Consider the following 22500-nt stretch of genomic DNA (forward strand, 5'->3'; position numbering starts at 1 on the left):
CACAGGTTGTCCCTTCTTACTTTTACAAGAAATGAACAATTGATCTGAATAATCTAGCTCTGTCAAGATAGTACCTGAGTTGTCTGGCTCATGAAAGAAAACAGAGAGACAGATGGTTTGGCTTAAAGTAAACTTGAATACCACTTTAGGCATAAAAGAAAGATCACTTCTCAAAGACAACCTGTCCGTATGGAAAATGAGATAGGGTTGATTCACCAAAAGAACTTGCAACTCAGATACCCTTCTTGCAGAAGTCAGAGCAATCAGTGAAACTGTTAATTTCATGTCAGCTAGGTTAGCTGGCAGAAAAATGGAGCAAGTGCTAGCTTCTCTAACACAAAATTAAGATCCAAAGGAGGTGCCACCTGTTTTCTTGGAGGTTTCTTTTGCCAATAAATGAACCTTGACAGTGTAATAAGAAAGGTCATAGGATAGCAACTCACACAAATACTGTAAAACCAGAGCACAAGTAGCCCTGAATGGGTGTTTGTTGTGATGCTGACAACAACTAGAACCATATTCCATTTCTTCATATATGATTTTCTAGTTGCAGGCTTTCTTGCCTCAGTTAGTACCTGATGTACATCCTCAGTAAACTGATGCCTAATAGGAATTAAGACCCTAACATCCAGGCAATTGAGTGACATTCATTGGTGTTGGGGTGTATCAAATACTCCTGTTCCTTTGTGAATAAATCCATTCTGTAAGGATGCCTGTGGTAACTGTCCCTGGCCATTTCCAAAACAGGGAAGAACCACAGGTGTCTGGGTCAGAAGACAGTCAACACAATGATCTTGGGGAATTCCTTCTGAATCTTCCAAAATATCCTGGATATCAGTGCAAGTGGTGGAAAAGAATACAGGAACACTCTGTACAAGGAAAAGAAAAGGCATCTATCTTCTATGCCTTCTTGCATGGAGTTCTGGAACATAATGCTGTCAGTTAATATTCAAAGAGGAGTCAAAGAGGAACTCTTCACAACTGGATTAACTCTTGAAAGATCATCTGAAGTAGTTTTCATTTGTGAGAGTCTGCCCTTGCCCTGCTCAGCTTGTTTGCCACACAGTTTTGCTCTGACAGAATGCAGGATGCCTGCAGAGTGAGAATGTGCTGTGGAGTTATACCCCAAGCTAACATAGCTGGTATGCAAAATGGGGGGGGGGGGTACTATCTGGTTACCCCTTGCTTTTTGATGTAGCACATGACTATAGTATTGTCTGTATCCACTAGAAGAGGTCCTGGGCACCAAAATGGTTCAGAGTGTTGAGTGACTTGATCAGGGCAATCATCTCCTTGATATTTATGTGCTTGCATCCATCCTTGGTGTCCCATATCCCTGCACTTTTATCCCACCTGAAACCGCTCCCCAAGCAAAGTCCTACACATCTGTGGTAACCAACTGCTTTGGAGCTGGGAGGGAGAAAGAGAGACCTAGATTTAAGAATACCTGTTGTCTCCACCAAATGATTTTTCTTCTGACAAACCCCAGCACTTTGATTTGCAAAGATAAATGGTGGTATCAAAGAGATTTACCACTGTATCTTTCTCATGTGGAGTTTTGCCAGGGGTATCATAAAATACATAGATGCCATAAGACCCAAAATCCTGAGGGATTCCATTGCACTCGCCAAAATCTGAGTAGAAAAGCTTATTAAAAGATTTAGATATTGATTTATTTATGTTTTTACTGTGGAAGAAAACCTCATTGAACTGAAGTGTGTAGCTGACATACCAAGAACACAATCCTGTGTGCAGAGGGGTCTCCTTCAGAAGGTCAAACTTTTAAAAGCTCGGCTGTCATATGGCCAAGACCATATGATCAAACTTTTAAAAGTTCGAATGGTCTGAATGAGGATCTCCATACAGTGTGGAACAGGAAAATTTCCCTTTACTGCAATGTAGTGCTATGTCGGAGTTGGTATATTTAAATAGCAGGGGGTGGGGGGTGCAGGGGGCTTGCCCCCTGCTAACAATGTTTAGGGGTTTTTTTTTCTTTATTTTTTTCACATTTTCGAACATTCAAATATTCAATCATACGGTCTCGGCCATATGAAAGTCGAACATTTGGGTGTTTGATTATTTGAAGTAGACCCATGCAGAGTCAAGAAAGACTTTTGAATGTTTTCTTGGTATCGAAGCTTGTGTAAGAAATCTCTCCCTATCTCAAGAGAGAGGGATTCCTGACAGTTTGAAAAATAGTTTGCAAGGATAAGCAAGTCATATAAATATGGAAAATGTGAATACCCTGTAGCCTGTAATGAGCTATAACTAAAGGTGGACACTTTGAGAGCACTTTTGGTATAGTAGAAAGTCCAAATGGTAAGACAGAAAACTAATACTGTGATGCAGACACAGAAAACCTTAAGAAACATCCAAAATCTGAATGAATCAGAATGTGCTGATAGACATAGGTTCATAGATAGATTCATAGATCAGTACTAAGCTAACTGCCAGAAAACTTAAAAGAGGAAGTAGAAATATTAGGCTGTGAAGGGACATCATTTTGAATTTGGGCAATATCACAAGCAGGTTTAGGAAGGAAAGATCCAGAACTGGTCTCCAATATTTTCTTTCTTTGGCATTAAGAACATCCTTGAATAAAAACCTTAGGGAGGATGATACATGACACCCTGGATGGGAGGAATTTCCTCCCCTGTCATCTGCAACCTTAATGAATGATTTTCAGAACCTATCTGTCTGAAACTATCTGTTGCCAAAGAGAAAAATGTAGATTCAGATTTTATGGAAGAAAAAAGGGGCCAGTGTGAGAGGGGGTCACAACATCTTTTCAATAGCCAGACTTGTTGGATTGCCCTTGGCTTTGGGAGGTTTGATAACTTATTTTCGGAACCCCCTTGCCATTACTTCGTAAACATCTGTTTACCTGTATTTTGTTGAGACTGTTTATTGTGTGTGTGTGTGTTTTTTTTTTTTTTTTTGCCAAATTTGGGTGAGGAGATAGAAAATCCCTTGGAAAATTTGGAAAAGGAGGGCTGAAATTTCTTAGAGATTCCTTGTAACAGCTTGCTCCTTCCATCACACTATTTGATCACCTCTGCTGAAAAACGACCAAACACTGATTCTCTATATAAAGGTGAATTTAAAATTTCATTTTTAACATCATCTGGGAGGTTCTGAGAATAGAGCCATGCATACTTCCTCAAAACAGTAATAGTAGCCATAGCCCTGGAAGAAGTATCAACAGAGTCATAAACATGTTGTAAGCAATCAATCAGTAGTGACCTGTGAAACCGAAGAAACTAAGTTATTTAAAGCAGATTTTTACTCACACAAAGAAACTGCGGATAAAACATTCCTCATACTTTTACAAATAGTCAGAACACACATTAACATATGAGCCTGACAATTTAAATTCTGAAAATCAAAGTTACAGAAGTATACACTTTTTCTCCATACCTATTGTGCTGTCCAGTTAATAACCCACCAGACTGCCACTCAATATGTGACATCCCCCACTTAGAACCTTGGTCAGTAATTAAGGAGCCTCAATCCTCACCACTCACTCCAGTCACAATGTACAGTAATGAAAAATACTAATAATAAGTAAAATGGTTAAAAGAATGTAAATTAATAATTTTCAATAAACACAACAATTCAATCACCAGAAATTTTAAATTAAACTGTAGGATAGAAGTCCATCATTTTAGAAAAATTCTAAATAACTAAACTTTCCGAATCAAATTAGAGAATACTGTTCCTGATCTAATCTAAAGCATAACAGTATGGCAAAGGCAGGATTACAGTTTTTGGTGAGTCCTTTTACAGGTATCCACTGCACAGCACTGTAACCAACTGCAACTCTTAACTAACTGTCCACAACTGACTTCATCAGTCTCTTTTATAGTCCAGGTTAACATTATCAACTGTTTAAGTTTAAAAAAATAACCATTGGCTGTTTGAAAAAGTTATTTTTCCTGTCAGTCATCTGTTCAAATAATCACATAGCAATCGGGAACTTTCTAATGACATTACTTACTGATCAGCTGATTCTCTACAAACAGTTTGTACTTTAGAATCTCCCTCACAACATCTGCAATTAGAAATGTGCCAAAACACTGACAGGTTATTTACATTTTCACATTAGACATCCTGGCATACAATACAAGCTGATCTGAGAATATACACAAATCTCCTGCCAGACATGTTAACACAGATGATAGTGTTTTCATTTTCTTCACATTTCTCCCCCTTATGACTCAAGTATGATTTTTCAGTGAACCTTAAAAATCAACACCTGAGAAAATGGATTTACCTGGGACTATCAACCCACTCCTCTCCTGTACAATTCATCTGGACTGGCATTATTAACCCCACTGCAATGTTGTATGGTCATATAATGGTCATATAATATGCCTGCAAACTTAGACTCCACCTCAGTAAATTGGCACTTTCCTCACTGACCATATTAAGCCATGTTAAAGGGTTATGATCTGTGAGTACAGTGCATTTTCTTCCATAAATATATGACTGCAGCTTTTGCAATGCTCACACTATGGCCAAACACTCTTTCTTCACGGCTGCATAACACCCTCAAGGTTGGAGTCTATGGCTCAGACATACCATTGAATGCTCTTCTCCTTCTGCAAAAACTTGGCTAAGTACAACCCCCCCCCACCCCATAATTTGAAGCATCCACCTGTACAATAAATACTTTATTGTAATCAGGGCTGGCTAACACAGACGGTCCTCCCAAAATCTTTATTTTATGGAATGACTGTTCACAATCTGTGGTCCATACTACCTTGTCTGGTGTATTATTCCTAGTTAGGTCAGTAAGAGGTGCAGCCAAAGCACTACAACTGGGTACACATTTACTATAGTACCCTGCTGTCCCTAGAAATGCTTTCACTTGTTTCTTAGTAAGAGGAACTGCCAACACTTGAATAACTTCCACCTTGACAGGTTCTGGCCTAATTTTACCACTTTCCACGATGTGTCCTAAGTAAGTGACTGCTGCCATACTCACCTAACACTTACTGGATTTAATGGTTAATCCTGCCCTACTTAGGATCATAGGATCATAGGAAGTTACTAGGATATTGGCCCTGAGGCCCTTAACAAGCCTAGCAAAGAATACAGTGCATGTTCTGACAAGTCAGCACCTGATGCCCCTGTCCAGCAGGGACACAGGTGGAATCCCAGGGGTGTATTTTCTGTTCCCCATCCAGTTATTCAGGCTGTGCTTAAAAAAGGGTTAATGAGGTACTCTGCTTGATGTGAAGAGGAAGTCTATTACACAGAAGGGGGAGTCTGTGGGACACAAATCTGTCCTGCCAACAAGTCCTATTGATGTCACAGATCAGGTTGAGGTCATGAGTGTGGGTTTTGTGAGTTGAGCTTGACTTGCAGATATGCAACAGTGCCATCAAGGCAAGGTCTGAGATTGCTTTGTATGCCAGATTGAGGTCACCTCTGAGAAGTCTGTATGAGACTGAGTAGAGGGTCAGGGCCTTTAGCCTATCTGTGTAGGGTAGATGTTTGAGGTCCTGGATTTTCATGTTGAGGAACCACTGTGGTATAACCAGCAGCTGCATGTCCTTTGTGAGGTACATGCCAAAAAAGGGCCCTATACTCAATAATGGGGTTTATACGGGAGGAATACAGGGATGTTATCACCTCCTTGTCTCTGGATGAGATACCTTTACTAATGAGGTGATCCATGTAGAAAGCTTTCCATACAATGGAGGCAATATGGTGGTCAAAAGTCAGTTTGCTATCAGTCTGAATGTCCAAGTCCCTCACAACTGATTGTGTGTTTAGGACCTTGTTATTAATGTGATCATTTGTGGGGACATCACTCTCCCCAAAAGGGATGATGATACATTTCTTGGTATTCAGTTTGCGGCCATGTTTCTGGCACCAGTCACTTGTTTCGGTGAAACCCTCTTGGAGGATGTCCACATCACTAGGAGAATTGATGACAGTGCCCAGCTTGCAATCATCTGCAAACTTGGTCATCCATAGCACACTGATTTTAGCCTGCAGCTCAGAAAATTATAGCCCAAATAACAGAGTCCCCAAGACCGATCCCTGAGGTACACTGTTTGTAACAGGTCTACTGCTTGAGCTGGCTTCCTCATTTTGCCTATGTGGGGTCTGAGTTAGCCAGTTTGCAACCCTATGTTGTAACATACAGATTTATGCCTAGTTGAGAGAACGTATCTATTATACATGAGTAGGGAATAGTATCGAAGGCTTTCGCCAGGTCAAAGTAGTCATTGAGCACCGTCTTCCCCTTATCCATGGGTTTGGTGACTGTCTCAAAGAAGTCAACCAAATTTAGCAGGCATGACCTCCCTCTGACAAAAACAAACTGTGTGGGATCAAGTATTTGGAGGTTGCCAATGTCCTTGTTAATGAGGTCCATGATAATCTGCTCCATGGCCTTGCAGATCAGGCTAGTTAGGCTGATGGGTCTGGTCTGAATGCATGATAGGATGAGTAACCTGTTATGACTGGGGTGCTTTCAGCAACTTTGAACTAAGTTTTTGTCACCACACAAATGTCAGCATCTTCCAGGTTTAAGAATGCTTGCAAAGAGTGCAGTTTCATATTTAGACTACTAGTGTTTAGCAGCATGACCTTTAATTTGCATTTTGATGACATTTTCATGTTGGTTGTTTTGACCTCATGGTATTGCCTGAAAAAGGCACTATGAGGGAGGCAAGAGCCTTTGCCAGAAGCCTGAAGCCCAAAGGAGACAGATGCAGGCCATCTCTGTCAAAGCATCGTGGTTTGTCAATCATGTCTTCCCAGGCTGTCAGGTATTGGATCCCATTGGAATCACACCAGAAACTAAGCCAACTGTTAAAGTCAATCTTTTTCTGTTTGTATTGATGCATCATTCTGGGTGATGGTAAAATACCACTTAAGGCTAGGAATATGCCTGCCTGCGACACATATTCAGTGAGTTCAATCATGTCTCTCTTCATATAATACAGGGAGGTACGTCTCAGGTCATTCAGAACAACATGGACTATGACAGAGTCATAACAGTACCTGTTGCTAAAAGACTTGAGTGCATGGGTGATATGGCAGATTCTGGCAACTGACAAAAAGCTATAACTTTCTCCTTATCCTCCCTGGTGAGGAACACAACTCTGTGTCTCACAATGGAGTCTCCTATCACTAATATGTTGGGTTTATGTTTAGGCCTATGTGGCTGTGAGAAACAGGTGTGTGGACAATGTGTGGTGTGTGGTGTGGTGGCAGTGGAGTTTGCATGTGTTTTTGTCACAAAGGTCTCTTTTGTTTGGGTAAGTTTTTGTTGAGGATCTCTACATATGTTGGTGCCTATCCAAGACCCCTCTAACATGTTGCAGATTTTCCTGCCAGGAGTGGCTGTAAATAGCAATGACATGCAAGTATGCTAGAGCATATTCCCCTGTTCCTACCAAGAAGTATTTCCTTCCTATAGAACTTGGAATACTCAGGGGTCCCACAATATCTAGGGGCACTCTCTGCTATGGCTGTTTGATAACAGGTAAAGGCATTAATGGAGCCTTGGCCTTGCCCCCTGCTTTACCAACATTTTGTCACTGTTCACAAGTCCTACAATATCCTATCATATCCCTCGCAATCACAGGCCAGTATAACTTTTGCATAATATGTCTCTTAGTAAATCTTATGCCCATATGACATGAGCTATGGCTAAAAGTGGCAGATGGTAAGCTGTAGCCACTATCAACTGCTGTATTACTTCACCTTCTAGCCCACTTCCAGGAGTCCACTGTCTATACAACAAGCCTTTGTTTTAGTATACAGACTCCCCTCTTCCTTGAGCCTCAGGTGCCTATTTAGCCATCTCCCTCAAGGTTTGTAACGTAAGATCCATAAGTCGAGCCTGTCTCAACTCTACCTTCATGCCCTTCACCAGCTCCCCTTCTGCAGGAAGCCTAGTCATTTCCAATAGCTGCACCTCGCTGTCACTCGGGGTACCACCACTCACCATCGTCGTTGCATTTACTGTGTCCAAGGGAACATCAGTACCCACCAGCAGCTATGGCTTACATTCAGACTTACACCTACTAGATAGCACCTTCTCTGAAACAGCCACCATGCCAGTCCCAGCTCAGGTATGAGATATTTCTGGGTCTCTCCCAGACTACCGGACCTACATGCCTTTCTCCAAGCCTGAGTGCATGTCACTGCATGTACACAAGGTACTGCATCATCATGGTCATTCCCTCTCAGGACATCTGCAGGAATAGCCTCAAACACACATCCTGCTTGCTCCCTCTTCCACCCTCCTAGTCAGGATGAACCCTAGCCAAGGGTATTTGGAATGGGGGTACCTCTTAATGCTGTGACTGGAGTGGACTGCCCAAGCAAGTACTGCTCTTCTTTAACCAATGCAGGCCTCACAATGGTTATATCAGAATCTGTGTCCCTCTTAGCAGTTACCTGTTTATCATCTACTAAGATAGAATATAAATTTTGGTGATAATAAGGTACCCCGTTTGTCTCTAAGCAACTTACCACTGGCAGTTTTCCATCCACATTTACTGGCTACCTCACCTTCTGTTTCTCATCTTGCCTCAATAGACATTTGGCTGCTATGTGTCCCCTCTGGTTACACTCGAAACACCTAATCCCTAATCATGCACTTGGATTAGTAGTTCCCCCGTTACTGGTGTTCTCGGCTTGAGTGATTTAGGCTGCTCCCATTGGTCTCCTTATGTCTATGTGCAGAAGTGGGTATCCCTTTCTTATGCAGTGGTGCTCTGCTTGCCAAGTAGAGATCCCCTTTTCTCCCCAACTCCTCTGCAGAGTTACACTCACAGTCTGCTAACCAGACTCTCATGTCATCAGGCAAAGTACTGAGGACTTGTTCCCTCACTAAATGTTCTGCCAGTCCCTCAGAAATGGTAACCTGCTACCCACTCACCCATCTGTGAAAGTAAGTACTTAAGCCAGCAATATAATCACATACACTTTCATTTGCCTTGTGCCTATGTTCACAAAACCTTTTTCTATATGCCTCAGGTGTAAGTTTGAAACAGTCAGGCAAGCAACATTTCATTTTGTCATAATTCAAACAATCTACATCATTTAACTTTGCTACAGCCTAAACAGTTTTACCATGGAGTAAGGAAGTCAGGAGCCAAACCCAGAGTTCACGGTCAACATCATATTGTCTACATACCCTCTCAAAAATATGAATCAAATTATCAAAGTTATCCCCATCACTGTACTAGGGAAAAATTAATGGACCTATACAGCTTGTGGGGTCCGGTTATTCCATGCCCCATTACCTCCATGACCCTCTCGAAGGGTTTGAAGCTGAATTTCATGCTGGCACTGTCTCTCATTGTACTCAGCTTCTAAAATCCTCAGTCTCTCTTCAGTCTCCAGCCATTTAGACTAGAATTCATATTGACACTGCTTCTCCTCAGCCTCCAAGCATTGCATCTCCAGGCACAGTCTCTCTTCAGTCTCCACTTCATAACAGCGCTGTCTCTCCTCAGTCTCCAGATGTCACATTCTCTCCTCCGCTCCAGTTCCAATCTCCCTAACTCTAAATGGATTCTCAGGTCAGATCTCGGCAGGCTACACATAACCAAAACCAAACTGGATATCCTCCAAATGGCTTGTCTGATATGTGGCTGCAACCAAGGCTGAAATCATTGTTTTCTTTGTAAGGTTAGCATGCACCAATCACTCCTTAGCGAACTGGATCTTTGTCAGCTTGCTAAAATCTTCTGTTGACATCCTTGCCTGCTATCCCAGACTATCTAACTAAGAAAAATAAAGAAAACTGTGGTGGAATGAGATTCTGAAATTTTATCTTGTAGCTGCCAAGAGTGCACACCTTAATGACAACTACCCACTGGCTACTGAAATCCAATTAAAAAACCTACTGACCTGCCAACAATAATGTGACATCCAGTTAATATCCCACTGGATTGCAAGCAATATGTGATGCCCCCCATTTAAACCGAGTTCAGTAATTAAGGAACCTCAATCATCATCACTGACTCCAGTGTGGGAGCGTTATGGAAAACACCAGAGCACAGACCACACAAGAGTAAAATTCCACAATTACCCTTAACAACACAACAGGAACACACTCTATTTCCTGGGACTGAACTATATACCTCTGTCCACCCCAAATGTAATTTCTTGTTGTGCATTTCAGAGCAATGTGTTCTAGTTTAAGACATCTGACTCGTGCACACTTAAAATAAATTCAAATTTCACACACAAACACTTATGGGAAGCCTGAGATAGGCTTCCAGCTGTGTCCCCTCCACAACACAAATGGCTAACACTGCCACCAGAATCAGACAGGTCTACATGCCCTTCAAAGGGTGATTGATTATTAAAAAATTATATATAAAAATAAATGATAACTTTGACTAGAAGCAGCCAGGCATTCGAGGTGACCTGGGTAGTATCAAGCATGTATAAGCCCTCTCTAATCACTAAAGAATACTCTGATTGTCCAGCCACAATGTAAATTAATGAAAACCATTTAATAATAAGTAAAATGATTAAAAAAATATCAGTCACAAAAAGGTACCAATAGGAAGTGCCAAAATAATCACCATGCAAAGATGTAGCAGCCACAAACAGATTTATTGCATAAACGCCAACCAAAATCCACAGTGTTTTCATCCACTGACTTCTTCAGATGTACAAACAAATTTATCAGTTAAGACAGCTTATATACCCTCCCCTAAATGTTTAATTGAATAATTTATTAACATAGTTAATCAATTCCATACAACTTCCCCCTTAAAGCCATAATAACCATACTAGTACTAATATAAAAGCCATACATATTTAAAATACCTTTTTTAAAAGGCAGATGAGAAACTCAAACACATCAATACTCTTACTCAAATAAGTGACCCTTTCTAATAAATAACTATTATAATCTAAAAAATAATAAATATTTGCTAAAAAAATGTATATATATGTATTTGTAAAATACTTTAGAATTTGTGGAATACATAAAAAAAATTACAATTAATGTACAAGAATTGACAACAATAATCTGAAACCCTAAAAAAATAGAAGTAAAAAATTCATTGCTTCACAGAACATAGGACTAAATTCACTTCTATCCTTCTACAATTTAGCAGCCCTCATTCTAAGTACGGGAGCAATGGAAATGTGTTCATTAAGCCTGGGGAGTTTGTTAGCTTCCAAGAGTAATTGCCAATACATCTCTCTTACTTCTATTCTGTTCTCCCACATGCCCCCCCTAGAATCCTGGTGCACCATTTCAATTACAAAAAAAAAAAAACACTGGGCCTTAGCACACAATAAACTGTGTTTATATAATGCATTGTTACTATCCTTCGTTCTAATGGCATTTAGATGTTCATATATTTTCCTTTTCAGTTTTCATGTAGTTTTACCTATATAGAATGCTTCATACATCTTACAACGACCTAGGTATACAAGTCCTGCACTATCACAGTTAGAGAAACAAACACTTTTAATCAAATATTGTCTAATCTTAATGTACACCGAGTCCTGCCTAAGATTATATGAACATTGGGCATAAGACCCACACTTGTAGGTCCCAGGTTTTCATCCTTTCTGTCCCTTATAGTTGTTTTCCAGTAACACTTTAAGGTTTTTACCTTTCTTATAGGTAAATTTAAATGGATTTTTGAATGACATGTCCAATTTTGAATAGCTACTAAACCTACCCCAATGCTGTGTTATGATATTTTTAACTTTTTTTTGTGTTCTGATTGTAAAACATCACATAATTGCTCGTGAAGTTCTTTACATTATTCAGGCTCATCTGGGTCTCTTCCCCAATACTTTCCTCCTGTTCAGAGATTGGTGTAGCTTGCCCTGGGTGCCCCCCCTCCCTAATCCTAAAATGGGGGCAAATCTAGCATTTCTTCCTTGTTTCACCGCCATCATCACCTCTTCTAATAGAGTAATAGGGTATTTCCTGGCCAAAAACATGTCCTTGGCATTCTGACTCTCCTATTCATATTCGTCATCCCTTGATGTCATCCTACAACTACGTATGAACTGGCCCTTGACAGTACTCCTCTTCTGTTTAAAGGGGTGAAAACTAGAAAAATACAGGTAGGAGTTTGAAACAGTTTCCTTCCTGTATAACCCTGAAATAAACTCTTGCTTCAAGGGATCTTTTCTAATAGAAAGTGTGGAGAAACGGGTAAATTAGGATTACCTGATATTCAATTGCATGCTACTTCAACAACTGCAAAAGTTATTGCCTTGTGGATAAATTCATCATCTTAAAATGGAAACAAATAAATCAAGAAATATTATATGTAAATAATAAACATATCACAACAAGTCACAAACAAGTAGTGACTAATAGTTTTATCTGGCTCTTAAAAGATTTTTGCACAAATGGAAATTTCTTGTACTCAAATTCCCTATATAAATAATATTCTTTCTGCTTTTTGGAAGTTCACATATATAACCATTATGTTAAAGACTTAATATTTTTTTAGATTTCCAATTGCATATACATATGACTGCTTTGAAACTCGCAATTTCACCAAAATGATAGAACTGAAAGATCAAAGTAACAATGTATTGGAATCAATTCTTAAATGGTACTGAAATACATACTGTTGAAATTTTAATGCCTAGCTACAATCACAATTCTATGAATTGGTTAATATTACAATTATTTCGAGATTTTGTAAAGACAGAGATAAATAAGATATTTAATCTAGATAACAAATCATTCCCCAAAATATTGGAATTCTTAACAAATATTAACAATATTGCAATGAAAAATAAATCATACTTGTCACAAATGTATTCAATTCTTCAGTTAGATCTCACATATTTAGATAACTATTGTTGGAATTATTCCTCCAAAATTAATAACAAAGACTTCACTGAAGAAAACCAAAAAATAAATACTAAGTCTACAGATAAAACTACATCCTCATTATATTGGAAATGTTTCCCTTTGAAATTCTTACACAGAGCTTTTGTTACTCCTAACAAAATTACAGTTATGTATAAATAAAATAAAATTAAATGCTGTTTGGATGCATGTGGTATATGAATAATGGTAATTCCACGGAACTTGTAGCTATTAACTACAACTCAAGTTTTTCTACACCTTTCTCATGTGATGCACAACACATAAGGGACATTCTCAATAAAAATTGGATGTTACTTAGTCACGAGAAGGACCTCTTTAACATTCTGGATGAGAAACCTTTGTGTATATTTAAAAAGGGACATCATTTAAAGAATATTTTTGATCATACATCTAGACAATTCAGATATGGACATATATTCAGGTGTGGAACTTGTTAGTTTTGTTCACATATTTTGGAAACTGATATGTGCAGAATTAATAATGTCATGGTTAGGATCCCGTGTAGATGCAGTTGTGTTACAGAGCAGGTAGTCTACTGTGCTATTTGTTCAAACTGTCCATGTTTTTAAGTTGGTAAAAGCGAACGTAAACTTAAGATCAGGATTAGCAAACATTTGAGAGATATTAGAGATCAGAGTGAAGTTAACGCTCTTGCCAAGCACATTAGAGATTTTCATAACCATAAATTTAAATTTATTGTCTTAGAGTTACAAGAAAAATATGAGAAGGCTGAACTAACCTGGCAGATACGACTAGATGCCCTTCATTGGCCAAGTTTGAATGACAGCCTGTCCATTAGTTGTTTATTAAAACTTAAAGCACTCAACAGATGAATTTTTATTTTAACAACTTGTAACTTTATTTCACATATTTTTGTACAATTTTGTATGTGTCATGATAGTTGAGAGTTATTGTTTTGCTATTGGGTTGAATCTATAAGCTCATTATATAATTTTAGGGCTATTTTATATCCATTTTATATCCATTTAGGATAGTTTGTATGTGTAACTTAGTGGTTTTATACACTTTATATATTTAAATTGTTACATAACAGTATCCTACAACTTATTCTAGTCTAGTTTTATTTTGGGATGTTTACATCTGTGGCTACAGTAATTAAGTTAATTTTATGTATTACTGCTTCATTTGTCTTTTTTCTTTTTTTTATTCCTGTGTTGCTTTAAGCCTTAATTGAATGCATTTGACAAGATCAGGAAATGACATCATGTTAAAAAGTGGTTAAAAAATGCATTTCTTTATTTTTCTTATATCTGATGAAGTTCCTATTATTATTTGGGAAAAAAGCGCTTATATCTATACTTTTTTCCTGTTGCAATAAACTAAAAGTGATTGCAGAATTCCTGACATACTTGCTACTTCATTTTTTGTCTAGAAATCATCTTTTGGTGTGGATTCTGTGGCTCTTATTGCCTATATCCTGTGGTTTGTGACTTTTTCTTCTTGCTTGCTGAATATGACAGAGCCTAGTTTTAGTGGAGCCCTGGTGAAAAATGCTCCAAATGCATGTCTTTTGAATGTGGGAGGAAATCAGTGTACCTGACCTCACGCAAATGAAGGGAGGACAAGCAGTCTCCAGAAGAAAGACACCCCAGCCAAGAATCAAACTGAAGAACCTCTTGCTGTGAGACAACAATACTAACCATTGCACCACTGCTTTGCCCAAATTCTGGTTTTAATCAATGGTTGAAAACCTGCTGTCATGTGTTAGTTGTTTAAGTAGAAGCAGAGTTTTTTCTTTTTTTTTTTTTTTTTTTACCTCAAGTCAGCATGGGCATATACTTTTATGCATCAGATTGAAAACAGTGCATAACAAGGATACTATAAAAATCATTACATGGAAAGTCAAAAAAATACTCTTAGACCAGTAAAGCAAACCATTAACTTAATCTAGTTTCTGAAACTGAAGATAATTACAAGCTCTTCTTTATTTACTTTAGGAAACTAAAAAGTGATAACCAACAATACTCAGAACTTATCCTAAACCTGTCCCGCCATTCCGATCCTAAATATATCTTCTATATATTAGCAAAGAAGTTAAGTGCAAATTTCAACCCCCAAAGCTCTATCCAAACTCCACATAATCCAGAATCCTTTAAATTCCCTGTTATCACAGAGGAACATGTTTTTATAGTTCTAAAAAAGATCAAAAACACTTCCTGCATGCAATCAGACAACATATTAAAAGATGTTTAATAAATAGTACTATACATACCCACAAGAATAGCCCTTCCATGGACTCTTGTAATTATTGACACATTAGCCATATAAGTCTAAATTGTAATCCTAAGGAGAGCATCATAACCAATCTCAACAATTATATCAAAAATCTCATTAAGTAAGACCCTCAACAATGGAACTTCAGCAAAGACAGATGCTGCTAATTAAATCTAGTCAATTTATTTAAGGGGGACACACAGGCTTTTGGCAGTGGACATGATGTTCATCTGGCATATCTCAACCTATAGAAAGTGTTTGCCACCATACTTCATGTCGGCATTGAATGCATGTTAAGTGATTTAAATATAGATCAATATTTGCTAACACAGCAAATTGACTAAACAACAGAATCCACACAATTTGTGTGGCAGGTGCCTCATCTGAACATATGAAGGTAACCAGCAGAGTCCTCCAGGCTCTGTAATGGAACTTCTCATTTCTGGCATTTATTTTCCTGATCTCTAATCTGAAAACCAGAGTCTCTGATTTGCTAAATTTGCAGATATCTGCAAACTGGATATCACTGTCAAGACCCCACTCACACCTGCACCTTTCAGAAAGAATTTACCCTACTTAATTGCTGGTGTACTGAAAAAGGGTTCGGTCTCAACAAAAAAAATGTACAGTATTGTTTCATTTGGCAAAAATACCCTAACTTCAACATACAGTATAGCAATATTCTACTATTAAAATATAGTTAAAGACCTGGTACTTAGGTTGGCAGTTCACTTTCTTCGTGAGGCAACTGTAGTCAGGAAATCTTTCTTCTTTGCACAGCTGATAGGCAAATGTGTATCTTCAAGAGAGAACAATGTCTTTGTACTGTTATATAAACCATTGATTATACCAACTACTGAGTATAACATCCCCTTTTGGATGTACCTCACTAAACATATCAAATATCTAGAAAAGCCCCAAAGGTTCCTAACATATCTTCAAGCTTAAAGCATATTTGCTACCACAAGAAGTTAGAACCTCTACCCCTTTAGTCAGTAATCTAAAAGACTCTGGAGAAAAGATCTGTGCCTTGACTGCAATGTCATTAGAGACCTGTTTGTCCTACAAGTCTAATAGCTTAGCAAACACCAGTACCAGTGACTTAAATCTTCACCACCTGATAAACAAAATGCAACTGAAAGAAAGATTCATTACACAGTGTCTCTCTCATTTCTTTAATAAGGTGGCCATGCGGTTGAAGCACTCTGATATATTATCGTCTTTAAAAAAGAACCTAGATGACTGGATGGATACTCTCAGAATTACCCCAGGGCAAACTAACTTAGCTCTCCTACAGAAAGAGGATACAGCCTGAAAGTGGGAATCAGCAAGGCATTGATAGTCATGAAACTAGATTGCCTTGAAACTCTTATGAATTCAGTAAATCTATGACAGACATAGAGAGACCGAGAGAGACAGAGAAACAGAGACAGACACAGTGACATACTGCATGTATTAAAGAGGAAAGGTCTAACCCACTGTGCCTTTTTTAGTCATAAACAAATGTCAGACCAAAAGAACTTGACAGAAAGTCAAAATAAAAGTGAAGGCAGCATTATTCAGTATAGAGGACTTAATAAGAATAGCCTCAATACCTTTCTTAGTTTACAGGATGCTGTAATCTGTACCATTATACAAACCGTTTGAAGATTTAAAATGCATGATATAAATTCCAGGATTTTCCTCCTTTCATTGTTACAGGCCTAATTATGATAGTATGTAAAAGAATCACTTCATTTCTAGAAGCCAAGACACTAAAAAAGGAACTAAATTATATTCAGTTAATAATCTAAACCTATGTTGCTAAATACATCACCAAACAAGTTAAAGTACACAATCTGTTTCAAATACCACATACAAAGACTTTCTTACTAGACTTCAAGATTTAAATATCAAGGAAAACACAATCATACTTTAAAAGTTTCAGTCATGCAAAATCTGGCTGTCTAAATTAATGTACAAAAAGTTAAGTAACCCAAATTCTAACTGGTTACTCACAGGCAGAATAATCTGAAGTGAATAACCCAAGACTATACTAGGGTCTTCATTCCTTTAACATTATTGTAACCAAATTAGACTTTTTAGCTATACTCCTAAAGTCAATAACTCTTTAATTAACATTAATTATCACACACTTACATAATTATTTTAAGATAACAATGGGAACCAACTAAGTCAAAATTAAATCACCCTTTGTAGAATTCTGTGCTGGAATTATTCAGCTTCAAACAAAATACTTCCAATACCTGAGTGGGACAGTGTAATTAATGATAAAAAATATGTTTAAGCTATAAAGGGGTGCTTTTTGAACCAGATGAGGGAACTTTCGTTAATCTATAAAACAAATGTATTCAATATATTTTCACTCAAGTTAATCTCTGCCTTCAAAATTACAAACTTCATAACCTAAATGTACAGGGTTATTAAACAAATCTGTTGTAGTAGAGAAAAGCTTTACTACTGAAAAATGAAGTACTATATCATGATCAAAAAAGCATTAACTTCCAAAGCAAATACATGTTAACAGAGAACAGAAACTGCTGAGAATCCTTACATTCAGGACTACTAATGAAATCAGTCTACTGATAAAGGCTGTAGGCAATATAAAATTTAGTTTTTAATTAGTTTATAATTATAATATAAATTGTTTAACATGTTTATTAAATCACAACTGAAACAGTAACAAAGGTACACATACATTAACAAAAAGAAAACAAACAGTGATATTTTTCATTGTTTTCCTGCATTATACCTATACATATTCTATCTGACAATTATCACTCACTCTACCATTACATAAATTGCTCAGTACCTGCCATCCATTACACCTCACTCCTCCTCCTGAACATTAAAATGCACATATTGTTCCATAAATTCCACTTATTTGTATGCACGTTGAAAGGACTGTAAGTGTAACATACTATCAATAAAGAATAAGATTGCTTGTTTAGCTTGCTTGCTGCTTAGAGAATATTGCTGATCTCTGTCTGCATTTTATTTTGGATGGAAGCTTTTCATTTAAGGTTTGGTTGCTTCTATTTTTTTATCTTTATCATGTATTACATTTGTTTTGTTTAAGTTTTCTGTTCTGTTGGCATTTTAAAAGGTCTTGGTTAGGGTCACTTAGAAAGGTTAGCGAAGAATTCCTTTGTAAACAGTGAATAACATCAGTTAATTAGTGGGAGGAGCTGAGAAATAGCACTCTTCATTTAGCTAGAAATATTTGAATGAATCTTTATTTAGCTGGAGTGCTTCTTTGACTTGCTTGCTGTACTCTGCCTGCATTTTATTTTTCCCACCTACCTGCTGAACTGCTGTTGTATTCTTAAACTCGGTGGCCGTTAGATTAGGGACCTCCATTTTAAAGTAGTTATTAGGCATTATGTAGATTCTCAGAAAAATTCACTATAGTACATTTATGTAGAATAAGGCCTGAAATATGGAGTCAGACATGTATGCATTCAGTTTCAGAGAAAGACAGTTTATTAGAAAGGAAAGAAAAGCATAAAATGTGCAGAAAATACAAAAATACAGAATGTTCTTTTCTCAAGGGGAAAGATACAATCTTTCCAGCTACAGAACGTTCCTCAATGGAATGTTAGATTCAGACTAGGCCTGAAGTCCAAAGCTAAGAAGGCATGTAAAGCATTACAGCATTTTGGTATTATTAAATATACTTTAGATACAGTTAGGGAAGTCAGTCAGTCAGTTAGTTTGACCTGATATACAGAAAAGATTAAGCTACAATACAGGCACTCGAGCCTGAGTACAGAAAACAGGTCAAATAAAGACTATTTTTGTTTACACCATTCAGGACAATTAGAAGATATGTGCAGAGGCTTTGGATATATTTAGCAGCACTGTTAATGAAGACAGCATTTGGAGACTGACACTTGTTCAGCATGAGTTTGGGTAATTAACAGATAAAGACTTTTGTTTCAGTCTCATTTCATTTGTTTACAGTTAATTACAGTATACTACAGTCTTAAAGACTTTCGTTTCAGGCTCATTTAAGTTGTTTCCAGTTAATTCCAGTATACTACAGTCTTATCAATTCTTACAGTCGCTTTTGAGTTGCTTGCCCCTACTACAAATCTGAATGTGGACACTCCTCCCAGTCCCATCTCATCAGCTCATTCTACTGAATATGGAGATATCATCCCTTAGTTTCTTAACCTTCATCTTTCTGCTGTTTCCTCCCTTCCTACTTAACTTAAAAAAATGCACTTTATTCAGCTGCTTTTACTGTATTTGTGTTTCTTCCCACTTTATTACTTTATTTTTGTCATTTCTTGTTCAATTGCATTTATTCTGCTGCCACTTTACTGCTTGTTAGTAGCCTGATACAATTGTAGCTGTTATTCTAAGCCACTTAGTTTTGGTTTAAGTACTTGGGCTTCAGGCCAGTTGTTTTACATTACGAAGATTTGTAGTCTACACTCCTTTGGAAGGAGAGGTAGCTTACATCCTTCTAAGCTGGGAATTGCTGTTTGAAAGCTTATTATGTCTGTTATTCTAAAGTGTCTTAGTTCTGGTTTAAGTGCTTGGGCTTCAGGACAGTTATGTTTACATTATGAAGGTTTGTGATCTACACTCTTGTGGGAGGAGAGGGTAGCCTCTGGGTTTCTTAGCAGGGGATTGCTGGTTGAAGGCTTATTGTGCCTGTTAATCTAAGTGTCTTTGTTCTCATTTAAGCAGTTGGGTTCCAAAACAGTTATTTTACATTAGGAAGATTTGTGGTCTAATCTCTTGTGGAAGGAGAGGATACTCTACACCTTTCTAAGCTGGAAATTGCTGGCTGAAGGCTTACTGTGTCTGTTATTCTGAAAATGATATAGTGTTGGTTTAAGCACGTGGGCTTTAAACCAGTTATTTTACATTAGGAAGGTGTGTGGTCTAGACTCTTGTGGCAGGAGAGTGTAGCCTACACCCTTCTAAGCTGGGAATTGCTGGTGAAGGGTTATTATGCCTGTTATTCTAAGGATCTTTGTTCTGGTTTAAGAACTTGGGTTCCAGATCAGTTATCTCACAATAGGAATGCTTGTGGTCTACACTGTTGTGGGAGTATTCTACTGAACTGCTGATTTATTTAAACTTTTTTTTGCTGTTGTGACAGCAATTTTCTGCACTTTGAATTTCTAGTGCTTCTGCATGTCATAGTACAGTCTAAATTCAGGCTTGCTGAATCTAGACTGTTTGAGCACTAAAATTAGCCATCTTACATTAAGACGGCCCCCCTGCACCCTTGTGGCAGAAGGGTGCAGCCTAGGATCCATCTGATTTGGGGATTGCTGGAATAAGGTTCAGTCTAGGACTTTCCCTTTGGTTATTTTGTTTAAAATTGTTTAATTTCACTTGTATTTAAGTGTCATGTTTGTACAGGTTTGCACTCAGTTTAGGAGAGCTACTCAAAAATTGCACTGCAGCCCTGTGAGCAACTCAGTTATGCATTGTGAAGCAGTGAAGCAATTTTCTACCCCTAACCATCCACAGAACAGCCACTTTTTATTAGTATTACAACAACACCAGGCCCATGTAGCCCACTCCCCAGTAGTTACTACAGTATATACTTGCCATAATGGATGGACAGTTTTCCACCAATTCTCCAGCCAGCCTGATTGACATGAGCATCATGAGGCAATGTAGCAATTGCTTCATGTATACTGACAGCCAGTTACTCCTAAAATAAACAAATACAACATGTGAGAGATGTATCTATACTATGAATTTAGAATTAATTCTCTCACATAACAACAAATGAGATATCAAACAGGTTGTCAGCACACACACTTCACCTCTTGCACATAACAAGCTCACAACACATAAACCCACAAATGTGGAAGTACTCATTAGGAACCTACCTAAAGATCAGAGACCTCCCAAGAGCAAACTACTGCACACAACACAGACCAAACAGAATCCACTACACATAATAATACAATGGTGTCTCAGCTAATAAGCCCCTCAGGCAAAACACCTCAAAACCAAATGTCTTTGTCACAGGTGTCTCCATAGTGAGACACACAAATGCCCCCTCACCAGGCTGGACAAGGAGAACGTTATGGTCAGCTGCCATTATAACGCTGTCATAGTCCATGTTGGCGTGAATGACTTGAGATGTACCTCACTGGGCTATATGAAGAGAGATATGACTGAGCTCTCAGAATGTGTGCCCCAGGCAATTTTGTTCCTAGCCCTAAGCAGCATTCTAGCTTCACCCAGGATGATGCCTCAATATAAATAAAAAATGATTGACTTCAACAATTGGCTTAGCTTCTGTTGTCGGTCCAGGGGGATCCATTATTTGCCAGCCTGGGAAGATGTAACTGACAGACTACTCTGCTTTGCCAGAGATGGTCTTCACCAGTCACCTACTGGATTTTGGCTACTGGCAAAGATACTTGCCTCCCCCATAATGCCTTTTTTAGGCAATGTCATAACAAAATTCCCGACATAAATAAATCCACTAATGACAAACTCAAGGTTATGCTGCTTAATGCTAGGAGTCTAAATAAGAAACTGCACTTACTGGAAGCACTCCTTACTTTGGAAGATGCTGAAGTCTGTGCATCAGCGTCTGCTGTTTAGCGAGTGTAAAATGTAAAAACAGTAAAGTAAATAAAAAATGTGTGTGTATTTGTTTATGTCTGTGTGTGAGAGTGTATGTGTGTATGAGTGTGAGAGACAGACTGGTTCAGCTACTAATTTACAGTCGCTAAGCAGCGCTTATGCTGTTTAGTGAGTGTAAAATAAAGTGTGTGTGTGTGTGTGTGTACATGCATGTGTGTGTGTGTGTGAGTGTAAAAGTGTGAAAGTAAGAGAGAGAGAGAGATTGAAAATAAATGAATCAGAAAAAAGTGTTTGTGCGTTTATGTTGCTGTTTGCACGTGTGAGTGGATATGTGCATGAAAGCATAGGTGTGTGTGTGTGTGTGTGTGTGTGTGTGTGTGTGTGTGTGTGTGTGTGTGTGTGTGTGTGTGTGTGTGTGTGTGTGTGGTCATACGTTCCCATGCTTATACAGGAGAAAGAGAGAGAGAGATATAAAAATTGAAGAGTGAGACCGATCGAGAGATCCCTGGCAGCATCACTTAAGCTTTACATACCTCTCGACGATGCCTCTCAGCACAAGAAATCTGGACAGATCCACAAATAATGAGGAAACAAAGAGCTAAAAATAAAGACGGATTTTAAATATTGCTCTTATAAACTTAGAAAGTTGCTAGAATAACAGGGTTTTTGTTAGCAAGCACTTTTTCTGAAGCAGAGGTGTGCGTGTGTGTGTGTGTGTGTGTGTGTGTGTGTGTGTGTGTGTGTGTGTGTGTGTGTGTGTGTGTGTGTGTGTGTCTGTGACAGTGAGTGAGTGGCAGCAGCAGCAGTAAAGAGGTCTGCATACCTCTGCACCT

The sequence above is a fragment of the Protopterus annectens genome, chromosome 8.part1 (genome assembly GCF_019279795.1).
Source record: "Protopterus annectens isolate FY-2018-M chromosome 8.part1, PAN1.0, whole genome shotgun sequence".
NCBI lineage: Eukaryota > Metazoa > Chordata > Ceratodontiformes > Protopteridae > Protopterus > Protopterus annectens.